This window comes from Microtus ochrogaster, chromosome 5 (genome assembly GCF_000317375.1).
Source record: "Microtus ochrogaster isolate Prairie Vole_2 chromosome 5, MicOch1.0, whole genome shotgun sequence".
Lineage (NCBI taxonomy): Eukaryota > Metazoa > Chordata > Mammalia > Rodentia > Cricetidae > Microtus > Microtus ochrogaster.
Window position 1 is genome coordinate 3,981,053 of NC_022012.1, and position 12,257 is coordinate 3,993,309.

General features: G+C 41.3%; 1 protein-coding gene and 1 pseudogene across 1 annotated transcript in view; one reads left to right on the top strand and one right to left on the bottom strand.

Annotated features, from left to right (window-relative positions):
- Trpc6 (transient receptor potential cation channel subfamily C member 6) overlaps positions 1–12,257 on the top strand; it is a 120,821-nt gene that overhangs the window by 17,276 nt on the left and 91,288 nt on the right. The gene's annotated exons all lie outside the window — the stretch shown is intronic.
- On the bottom strand, positions 8,138–8,642 carry LOC101990960 (annotated as a pseudogene).

Consider the following 12,257-nt stretch of genomic DNA (forward strand, 5'->3'; position numbering starts at 1 on the left):
CCTTTCTGTGAATTGACTCATGGGCAGCAACCAAATCAATGAGATGCTCCAAGGGGAACAAGCACAGTCTACCGGCTCCTGCTGCCTGACTGCTGTCTTAGTCTCCAATATCAACTCTCCTCATTTTTTCCAGTCTTTGTGTTTTACCAATGAATGAGAGCTGTGCCTGTTGCTGCAGCTCGCTGTTGCTGCTCTTCTCTTCCCTGGAACGGTCTATGCTTGCCTTATTTCTATCAGCGTGCCCCTCAGAGAATTCTTTCTTCTGCTTTATCTGAATTCCACATTGCTTCCCCTTGAGCTCCCGTCATGGTCTGGAGAGACTGATTGGGAATTCTTTGATACTGCAGCACAAGGAATCTATGTTTGAAACATTTGGATACTGAGGGCAGACTCTGGGGCTTGGTACTATGCTTGTGAGTTTTAGAACAATGTGAGATGCAAAATATGCCTGATGAAGGGGTGGATGATTCAGAAAATCAGTCTTACCAACTCAAATTCATTAGTCAATAATAAAAAATACATAAAGAATTCTGAAGTACAGGTAGAAAGGGTAGGAGACATACTGACTGTGAAGCTGCCCGTCATGACAATGGCGGTCTCTATAAAAATCATTGCTGTGGAGCTCTAGAGCCTTGTGTTCCTAATACGATTTCATATGGGGATGTTCTGATTGCCATTTCAGAATGATCCAAAAGGACACAGACCAGATATAACTCCTAGCCTATAATTTTTAAAGACCTAGAATGAGCAATAGGTCAGTTTCCATGAGACTGTAATTCAAGGCTAAAAAAGTTCTGTTCTCTCAAAGGCTAATGTAATGAAATCTGTGATTTCATCAATTCAAAGAAAAGCTAAGTCACACCATTCCCCATGTTCTACAGGCCTCACTTTATTTCTGGTGCTGGGCAAACAACTGTTCATTTTTCACAAGACAGAGAACCCTCATTTTAAAAATGAACTGTAAAAAAAAGAAATATTGAATTAAATGTAGATAATTGTAAGTTTATGGAGAAGTAAATCTTAAAGCATCACTTAGATAAAATCCTGGTTATATGGCCAAGAAATTCTCTGAGTTCCCTGGAAAAACATCCAAGCTGTGTCCCCAGCAGGTTATAATTACTAAAGCTAAAAGTATACACTCATAACTTCATGGGAAATCATTCCAGAGGACTCACTGAGGTAGAGTATGTTGAAGATTTACAAATAAAAATTTATTTATATAAAATTCTTAATGCTTTATATCCCCCCACTGCAGAATAAAAATGACTTACTCTCATACAAATCTGGTACAGCCTCCTGTAAGCACAAATATTCCTTGATGTTTGTTTTATATTAAAAGTTTGCATCTGATTCCACAATGTTCCCATGTTAACTTCTCCCAGAGAGACGTAATGTGTTTATCTGTAAGTTTGTGTCATTAGGCTGTACCACGAGCTCAGGGGTATTCATTCTAAATTAGGGAAAAGCCCATGACTCACACTGATGACTGTGAACAGAAAATATCAACTTAACTACTCTCCAAGCTCAGACCATGAGCAAACACACAGCCCACAGGACCCTTCCCAGACAGGAAAGGGAAGTTTGGGGAGCAAAGAGGAAGCCTTTCAAAGATATGGAGTGGCAGAGAGGGTCAGTGCTTGTTGAAAGAGTATGATGCCATGTCATGGAGTTGAAAAGGAAGGTATTTTGGGATGGAAGAAATAATACAGAGCCTCCCATATGGTCCATGACCAGCTGACCCCAAGCCTAAAGCATCCTGCCTTTGAAGAACGGGGAGAAAGGCTTATTTCATCAAAAGGGAGTTAGTACATAAGTCACATGTCAGGGAACGAATTCTAAAATCTGCAGTTGCTCTGTTGTTAGCTATGTTCCTGTGGCCCTGCATAGACATAAGACCTGGCCCTGAACACTGTTATAATCCAACCTGGAAAGAACCCAGGCTGTGGAGTGGGGCCATGACCCCTGTTTCCTGACTTTGAAACAGAGAAGAAGGCAAGCTTAGGAAAGGCAGAAAGGAAAGGAGTCAAAAGGGTGATTGATGCATAGGCGCTTGACAGGAGGACAGACTAGGGCAGAGTAGAGGGCTGATGGGTGTGTTGGGGCAGGTGAGTTCTTTAGGCCAGTGGCTATCCATTTCAGCCAGGAGTTCAGAGGCTATTTTTCACTACATTCCATTTTTCTTTAGTTTCATGCTGTTCTTTGGTTTCCTTCCCTCTTCTTCATATGAAAATTTTGATTTCCCTTCACTCATTGCGTGGCTCTGCATACCCCCATTCTTCATCTGAGGATTCTGATTTGCCTCCTCTTCTTGCTTGGTTCTGGGCTGGGGAGGGGGACTGCAGAGGCCATCAGTGAACTTCACCATTTCAGAGAAATCCACCCACCATATTGCCAGTCCTCAGGGGTCTTACCCTGAGTCCTGCAGGTCTGGGAAATGGTAAAGAGGGAAGTAAAATCAGGCTGTTGTTTCTCCTGTAAGGGGCTCGGTTTCACTGTTGCTCAACTTTGGAACAACCAAAACTGCCCAGTTATTCAACAAGCACAACATCAACACAAACAGAGGCTTTGTAAATGAGTGTAAGCAAACACAGAGCTTTAAAATGCTGATTCCACCTCAATGCAACTTCCCACCTAACGAAAAGGCAGAAGTAGAGGAGGCAGTTTCCTCTTTCAGCTCTTCCTGGTGAAACCACACAGGATACACAGCACACTATCTTACATACCCATTGCACTGCACACTCTGGTCCGGCTGCCGGGGAAGCTGACTTCTGCTTATTTCTAGAATCAATCGCATTGGTTATCTGTACTTAAGACTTCACCTCCCTCTAAACTCAGTGCAGACATCAGCATTTCCAATCCTTCATTCCACTGAGAGTGCACATATATACTCTTTCAACATTTTACCTATAAGTTATAAACACTTGCAACAGTGTTGGGTACAAGACAAACACTTAACAAGGACCCCTTTCACTGTCTGCCGACTGTGGCATGCTGAGTGTCACGTGCATGCTTGAGGGGTGAGTGACTCCTATGTGTTTGACTTTGATGCTAACTGTGGATCCAAAAGGGGTGACCACAAGGCCTTTTAGACGCATAGTGTCCACTGAGGTGTCTGTAGGTAAACTGACTGAGGCAAAAATACCTTGGAAACCTCTTTAAATTCTTTTTTGTTGTCTCATGGTTTTAAATATCTATATAATAATTTTAACCATTTAACCCCACATTCTTTTCTCTCACCCCTCCCACAGGAGCTCTTCTTCTCAACAAGCCCATCTCCTGTTTGTTAATTTGAGTGTTGCTCCCAGGTTTAATTGGAATTTTTTGTCTAAGCATGGACAGGAGATTATTTACTAGAACACAGGCAACTTACCAGTGACTACACCACTGGAGAAAATGACAGCAGTCATTAATTGCTCCTAAGGCTTCTCACCCACCCATGGTGAAATGTTGAGGGGCTTAATTTTCTGATAGCCACAGGAAATTCTTAGGGGCATAGTCTAGGTAGATCCTAAAGTATTTTCCTGGAGGCTAAAGGTCCAAGCATAAGATAGTATTACTGTTTTAGGCTAACATTGATGCTAAAAGGGCCTGATATGATGGGTGGCCAAGACAATAGGATTTAGTGGGCAGTTATTTGTATCCAGCCAGTGGTGGTATCTGTGTGTTTTTGCTCATTTAGCTTGAATTGAAATATTGTTGATGACAGAGACTCAGGAGAAAGATGACAATGTCGGTTGCAAAAGAAACAAAACCAACATTTGAAGCAAATGTTTTAGGGTCAGAATACAGGGTATAAGCTGCAGGCTGGATAGGCCAGAGCAGCTCAGGCCCATCATCCCAACTCAGGCACCAGAAAGGGAAAGACACTTTTTCCTTTGGCTGCGTTTTATCCCATGATCCTTGTTTGACTTCCCATTAGAATTCGCTTCTGAAATTTCTGCAAACCCAGATGTAAAGGGAGCTTCTCTGTTCACATGAGCAGAGTAAACCACTTTCCAGTATCTGATTTAAAATACCACAAATGACTCCTTGGTTCTGATAGTTTCACTTTACGTTTGCCATTCAAACAGAAAACCACTCTGAACAAAGTCCAGTGAGGTTCATCATTGCTCTTCATGTTCACATCCGTTATTCTTAGCCCTCCCCAGACCCTGAGATAAAATGTCTTCTCTACACCAGCAGAAAAGAGCAATGCAGAAGTTCTGAGCAGGATACACAGAGTCTGAGACAGTTACTGAATGCATAAGATAGAGATTTTATAAAATTGTGCAATTTAATAGAGGTAGAACTTCATTTCCTTTAGAATTTTTTTTTTGTGGAGAATTAAATGATGTTTCCTTTTTTATCTGGGCAAGGAATAAACAACATAAAGATGAGAAGTAAAATCCCCAGAGCAAAACTTGTTTTCTGACTTGGTGTCTTAGTTTTTGTTTAGTGTTAAGAATGTGACAATGAGTCCTTAATTGTTTGGTACAAATCCTTCCCAGAACATTTTCCCCTCCTGACATACAAATTACTGTGACAGAAGGTGATGGATATGTTGAGAGCCAAGTCATTCCGACAGTTATGAAAGTTGGCCTTCTGTGACCGTGATGTTTTTTCAAATATAGGTCATCATGTAATTCAAACATGGATAATGTTGTTTTCCTTTTATGCACCCCTTTCTTGATGTCTAGAAGTGTCCAAGACTTTAACTTTGTTAATTTGGTTTTGTTTGGTTATAGAAAATCATAATTTTCTGGATCCCAAAAATAGTAAATGGAGATAGGTAAAGTCTACAATGTTAGTGGTGTCAACCATGATGAACGGCTTCGGGTTTCCAGTTGAATACCTGCAAGATAAGCTGTCATAGTTTCATAGATGCTGTGGAAAGACACTAATTTACTTCTTGATCTCAGGTAAACAGGTTTCTGTTATAGTGCTGGCAGCAGTCAATATGTTTTCAGTTTGGGGATTGATTCCATGTCCTGATTTCCTCAAGGAGACACACAAAGGTACCCATTCCTCCAGAGAGGTTTATGATGGAAATGTTCTGTGATTAGTGGACCTATACCTGTTGCAATGAGCAAGAATCTTGACAGGTCCTCTGTTCAGAAGAGGGGCAGGAGGGGCAGTCCATCTTAGAAGATTGCTTGTTGAATCACTTTTGAAAACAACGTTTGGGCAAAAAGTATAACACATCTTTGCACCAAAATGTACAGGGAAGCTAGACATATCTGTAGATAACTTAATCCTTGGGGTTCTTTTTGAGCTGCTAATTGGTACGGTTGTTTTACTGGGAGAAGGATCTGGGATTACTTTCATAATACCTGCTGAATGTCAAGCCAGCCAAAGTTTTAGCAGATTGTCTCCAGGCCCTACTCTACAGATGCTGTAGAAGAAAGAGTGTCCGTCCAGGCAGAGGCCTGCTGTATTCCAGGAACAACAAGGAAAGAAAGCAGGGTCTCTGGAGCATAGTAGAAAATGGCGAGAAGGGAGCAACATCTAACCAAGCTGTCAGCTGTCTATTTGGTTTTTCTCCTCATAAACCTCGTGAAAGGATTTTTATACAAAGTGATTAAAGATTGTCTACCTTTTATCAAGGCAAGATTGCAGTCTCACTTTCTATTTTGAGAAAAACAGATTTCCGAGTAGGAGATAAGGATGGACTGGGGACCACTGAGGGGACCTGTTTTCAAGAGCATAGCACTGCTGATGGAAATACAAACCACAGTTTTCTGTGTGTGGATTCCAGATATATGCAGGACCACTGAAGCTTGTTGCACAGATATTAGCTGAAGGGAAAAAAAAAGATCAAGACTACCCCAAAGCTGATGTGATAACCATCTGCTGAGTTAAAGCATGTGCAGAATAGGGGAACTGGAGCTGAGTAGCACTTTGGACATTTAAATTGCAAATGTTTCTTATATTTCCATATATCTCAGAGTAGAAGAGTCAGTAAGATCTGGTGATGGAATTTTTAATTTAATGATGACTATTAAATGGATTGTGGAGGCATGAGTCAAAGTAGAGTAGACAGAATATCAATTCTGGGACCACAATTAAAACAGGAATGAATAAAAATGAATTGGTAGTATGAAAGTCAGTAATAACTTTGATCAAGTGTTCAGGGGCATAAATACACCTTTCTGATAAAGTAACTTGAAGAGGGAATTTGGGTGGAGAGAACAGAGACAGTAGGGGTGTTCAATAGTTTTGATTTTTTTTCTGTCTAGACTTTGCCTCTTTCTTCCAATGTGGCCTGTTAAACAGAGTCAAGTACTTTCTAACAACACAGTAGATAACAGTTAAACCGATGCCTTCTAACTATTATTATTGATTGATAACTGGAAAACTGAAAGGCATTGTTTGGAACAAAAAATTATGAAAAAGGATTGTTTAAAAATCAACATATTAAGTTAGAACATAATTATAACCATAAATTAAGATGGACTTACTAATATTTTGATGTAATGTTCTTTTTCCTTGAGCCTTCTAGAGGCTTTGTGTTGGCATCCTGATTTTTTATTTTATTTGTTTTTTTAAAAGAAAACCAACTATCTTTTTTCATTATACATACCAATCCAAGTTCCCATTCCCTCCCCTCCTCCCATTCCTTCCACTTATCTTCTCATCCCACCCCCACCCACTTCACAGAGAGGGTAAGGGACATTGCTTTGGGGAAGGTCTAAGGCCCTCCCTACGATATCTAGACTGAGCAAGGTATCCCTCCAAAGAGAACAGGCGCCCCAAAAGCCAGGGCAAGCAGTAGGGATAAATCTTGGTGTCACTGCCAGTGTCCTTTCAGTCTGCCCCAGCCATGCAACTGTCAACCACATTCAGAGAGACTAATTTTGACAGATCTTTTTCCTTACCAGTCTGGCTGGAGTTGGTGAGCTCAGGTAAACTTTTTCAGTGGATGTCCCCATCAAGGTTTTGACCTCTTTGCTCAGATTTTTTTGAGGTGTTCTTGGATTCAGTTTGCCAGTATTTTAGTCAGTATTTTTGCATCTATGTTCACTCCTCCCACTCTTCAGCTGAACTTTGGGAGCTCAGTCCAGTGCTCCAATGCAGGTCTCTGCCTCTGTTTCCATCAGTTGCTAGATGAAAGTTCCATGGTGATATTTAAGATATTCATCAGTCTGACTACAGAGCAAGGCCGGTTCAGACACCCTCTCCTCTATTGCTTAGGGTCTTATCTGGGGTCATCTTTGTGGATTCCCAGGAATCTCTCTAGAGCCAGGTGTCTTGCAAGCCCCATAATGGCTCCCTCAATCAAGATATCTTTTTCCTTGCTTTCATCTCTGTCTTTCCTCCATCCCGACTACCGTGTCCCCTCAAGTTCTTCTCACCCCTATTCTTCCCCCCTTCTCTTTCTCTTCCACCCTCCCTTTTCACCCACCCCCATGTTTCCAATTTTGTCAGGCAATCTTGTCTATTTCGACTTTTCAGGAGGATCTATATATGTTTTTCTTAGGGTTTACTTTGTTACTTAGTTTCTCTAGGCATGAGCTATAGGCTCAGTATCCTTTGTTTATAGCTAGTATTCACTTATGAGTGAGTACATACCATATTCATCCTTTTGGGTCTGGGGTGCCTCACTCAGGATGGTATTTTCTTGTTTAATCCATTTGGATGCAAATTTCACGATGTCATTGTTTTTTTTACTGCCAAGTAGTACTCTAATGTGTAAATGCCCCACATATTCCAGAGGGGAATTATATTTATTCATACAACCAAAACATCAGAAAGACTCAGCAGCAGGGGGCGGGGTGGGCGGGGCTAAGGTTCCCTAAGGCCTCTGGGCCCCTCTGCCTTCGGACTTGGGGTGCTAGTGGCAGACAGTTGTCTTAATCTTTTTCTTTTTTTCTTACTAGGCAGAAAGGGGCAGGCCTCAGCCCTCACACCCTGTTTAGTAGTTTGACAGCTCAGGACAGAGACTCTTACCTGTCTTAGGGAGCTAGGTCCACGCTACCTTGCTTATATTCAAGGTTAGAGTACTTGTCCCAAATCCAGTTCCCTGGAGAAGTGGGTGTTGAATACTGCCGGGTCTTCAGTTTCTGGTTTCTGGTGCCCCTGCCACACAGAGTTGAAGACATGCCTGCCAGGTGGCCCAGCTTTGAGTCCTAGAGAGAAGGGCTGGTTGGGAGTTCAGGTCTCAGCAGGTGTGTGGAGGGGGCCGGGATCTCTGCTCCTCCATTCGACCTCCACCCTGAAAGCTCAGTAGCAGCTTCAGGAGCTCCTGTCACCTGGAGGGCGGAGGTGGGTGGGGTGGGCATGGGGTGGCGGCTCTGACCATTGGGCTTCCATTCGATGGCACTGGTGACTAAGGATGGTGCTGTAGAGCTGTTCTTTGTCCTCGAGAATTCGGGGTGGGGTTGGGGCTAGGCTTGGGGGGACCTGAGGAGTGTGGAAGGTGGCCCTCTGATCCTCTAGGCGGCGGGACTGGGCCTCAGCCACCAGATAGAGAGGGAGCTTTGTCTGCAGGGAGAGCAGGGAGCCTGACGGGGGGCCTAGGGCTGTGTGGCAGGTTCCTGAAGAGGAGGGGAGGGAGGAGCAGATCGCCAAGGCCCAGTGGTGGAGTTCACAGGAGGCCAGCCCTGATCATCTTTTGGGGAACCCTGCTCACCTTCCTCTTTTTCCTGGGGTCTTTCAGCCTCCATCCCTGGTCTTGGGAAGAGATACTGATGGGGGAGGGGTGGCTGGAATTTGGAAGGAGGACCGGAACCCTGGGTTCCTGAGGGGAATGGGGGCTGGAAGAAGTGAGGGGTGAGCTGGGGGCTGGATGCCTGGGTACTGAGCAGAAAGCTGGGTTCCTGGTCAGCCCCCGCCCCTACCTGCTTTGCTCATCTCTGTCAACTTCCTCCATCCCTTCTCTTTTCCCACCCAAACAGCTTGTTTGACCTCTCTTGCCCCAGGGGAGGACAGAGACCAGGAAGAAGTCAGGCTGCAGGGGTGGCGCGTGGCTCTCCACAGGGACAGACTCTGGCCTTCTCATTTCCAGAACCTCACTAACCCCTTTAACCTGCCACACTCGCCCCACATTTTCTTTATCCATTCTTTGGTTGAGGGGCATCTAGGTTGTTTCCAGGTTCTGGCTATTACAAATAATACTGCTGTAAACATATTCAAACAAATGTCTTTCTAGTATGACTGAGCATCTTTTGGGTGTATGCCCAAGATCCTGAGGTTGGTTGATTCCCAATTTTCTGAGAAACTGCCATACTGATTTCCAAAGTGGTGGTACAAGTTTGCATTCCCACCAGCATTCCTATGAGTGTTTCTCTTAATGCACATCCTTTCTAGCATAAGCTCTCATTGGTGTTTTTGATCCTGACCATTCTGGCAGGTATAAAATGGTATCTCAGAATTGTTTTGATTTGCATTTCTTTGATGGCTAAGGATGTTCAACATTTCCTTAAGTGCCTTTTGGCCATTTGAGATTCTTCTGTTGAGAATTCTCTGTTTAGTTCTACACCCATTTTAACTAGGTTATTTGGAATTTCAATATCTAATTTTTTGAGCTCTTTATATATTTTGGAGATCAGTCCATTGTCTGATGTGGGGTTGGTGAAGCTCTTTTAACATTCAGTGGGCTGCATTTTTGCCTTATTGACTGTGTGCTTTGCTTTACAGAAGCTTCTTAGTTTTAAGAGGTCTCATTTAATTTGATTGCTGATCTCAGTGTCTGTGCTACTGGTGTTATATTTAGAAAGTGGTCTCCTGTGCCTATGCATTGAAAGCTACTTCCCAATTTCTCTTCTATCAAGTTCAGTGTGGTCAGATTTATATTGAAATCTTTAATCCATTTGGACTTGAGTTTTGTGCATGGGGATAGATATGGATCTATTTTCATTCTTCTACATCCAGTTATGCCACCACCATTTGTTGAAGATGCTTTCTTTTTTCCATTGTATAATTTTAGCTTCTTTGATAAAAATTAGGTCTTCATAGGTGCATGGATTAATATCTGGGTCTTCCATTCTATTCCATTGGTCAAACTCTCTGTTTTTATGCCAATACCAAGCTGTTTTCAGTACTGTAGCTCTGTAATAGAGCTTGATGTCAGGGGTGGTGAGGTCTCCAGAAGTTCCTTTATTGTACAGGATTATTTTGGTTATCCTGGGTTTTTTGCTTTTCCATATGAAGTTGATTATTGTTCTTTCAAGGTCTGTGATGAATTATGTTGGGATTTTGATGAATTTTGATTTGATGAGTGTGTTGCATTCAATCTATAGATTGCTTTTGGAAGATTGACATTTTTATTATGTTGATTCTACCTGTCCAAGAGCATGGGAGATCTTTCCATTTTCTGGTATCTTTTTTAATTTCTTTCTTCAAAGACTTAAAGTTCTTGTCAAATAGGTTAGTGTTCTTTCACTTCTTTGGTTAGTGTTACCCCAAGATATTTTATGTTATTTGTGGCTATTGTGAAGGATGATGTTTCTCTGATTTTTTTCCCAGCTTCTTTATCATTTGAGTATAGGAGGACTTCTGATTATTTGAGTTGATCTTGTATCCTGCCACATTACTGAAGGTATTTATCAGCTGTAGGAGTTCTTTAGTAGAGTTTTTGGAATCACTTACATATACACTATCATATCATCTGCAAATAATGAAGGTTTGACTTGTTCCTTTCCAATTTTAATCCCCTTGATCTCCTTTTATTGTCTTTTTGCTAATAGCCAGAATTTCAAAGACTATGTTTAATAGATATGGAGAGAGTGGTCAGCCTTGTCTTGTTCCTGATTTTAGTGTAATTTCTTTGAGTTTCTCTCCATTTAATTTGATGTTGGCTGTCGGCTTGCTGTATATTGCTTTTATTATGTTTAGATATGTTCCTTGTATCCCTGATCTCTCCAAGACCTTTATCATAAAGGGGTGTTGAATTTTGTGGAATGCTTTTTCAGCACCTAATGAGATGATCATATGTTTATTTTCTTTCAGTTTATTTATATGGTGGATTACATTGATTGATTTTTGTATGTTGAACCAGCCCTTCATCTCTGGGATGAAGCCTACTTGGTCATGATGGATGATTTTTTTGATGTGTTCTTGGATTCAGTTTGCCAGTATTTTATTCAGTATTTTTGCATCTATGTTCATGGTGAGATTGGTCTGTAATTCTCTTTTTTGATTGAGTCTTTGTGTGGTTTTGGTATCAGGGTAACTGTGGCCTCATAAAAAGAGTTTGGAAATGATTCTTCTGTTTCTATTATGTGGAACATTTTGAGGAGTATTGGTACTCACTCTTCTTGGACTTTCTGGTAGAGTTCTGCATTAAAGCTATCCTGTTCTGGGCTTTTTTTGGTTTGGAGGCTTTTGATGACAGCTTCTATTTCCTTGCAGTTATAGGTCTACTTAAATTGCTTATCTGGTCTTGATTTAATTTTGGTATATGGTATCTATCCAGAAAATTGTCCATTTCTTTTACATTTTCCAGTTTGTGGAGTATAGGATTTTATAGTATGATCTAGTGAGCCTCTGGATTTCCTCAGTGTCTGTTGTTATGTTCCCATTTTCATTTCTGATTTTGTTTATTTGGATGTTCTCTCTCTGCATTTTGATTAAGTTGGATAAGGGTTTGTCTATCTTGTTGATTTTCTTAAAGAACCAGCTCTTTGTCTCATTGATTCTTTGTATTATTTTCTTTGTTTTTATTTTATTGATTTCAGCCCTCTTTTTTTTTTTTGCTATAGAGCTTTCAGGTGTGCTGTTAAGTCACTAGTGTGAGCTTTCTCCACTTTCTTTATGTAGGCACGTAGTGCTATGAACTTCCCTCCTAGCACTGCTTTCATAGTGTCCCATAGGTTTGGGTATGTTGTGCCTTTATTTTCATTGAATTCTAGGAAGTCTTTAGTTATTTCTTTATTTTTTCATTGACCCAGGGGTGGTTAAATAGTTCACTGTTCAATTTCCATGAGTTTGTAGGCTTTCTGAGTGTAGTGTTGTTAAATTATAACTTTAAACCATGGTGATCCGATAAGATACAAAGGGTTACTCCAATATTTATATCTGTGGAGTTTTGCTTTATTACTGAGTTTGCGATCAATTTTAGAAAAGGTTGCATGAGATGCTGAGAAGAAACTATATTCTTTTGTGTTTGAGTGGAATGTTTTATAGATGTCTATTAAGTCCTTTTGAGTCATGACATCTGTTAGTTCTCTTATTTCTTTTTCTTTTTTTCCAAGACAGGGTTTCTCTATGGTGGTTTTGGAACTAGCTCTGTAGACCAGGCTGGTCTCGAACTCACAGAGATCCACCTGCCTCTGCCTCCC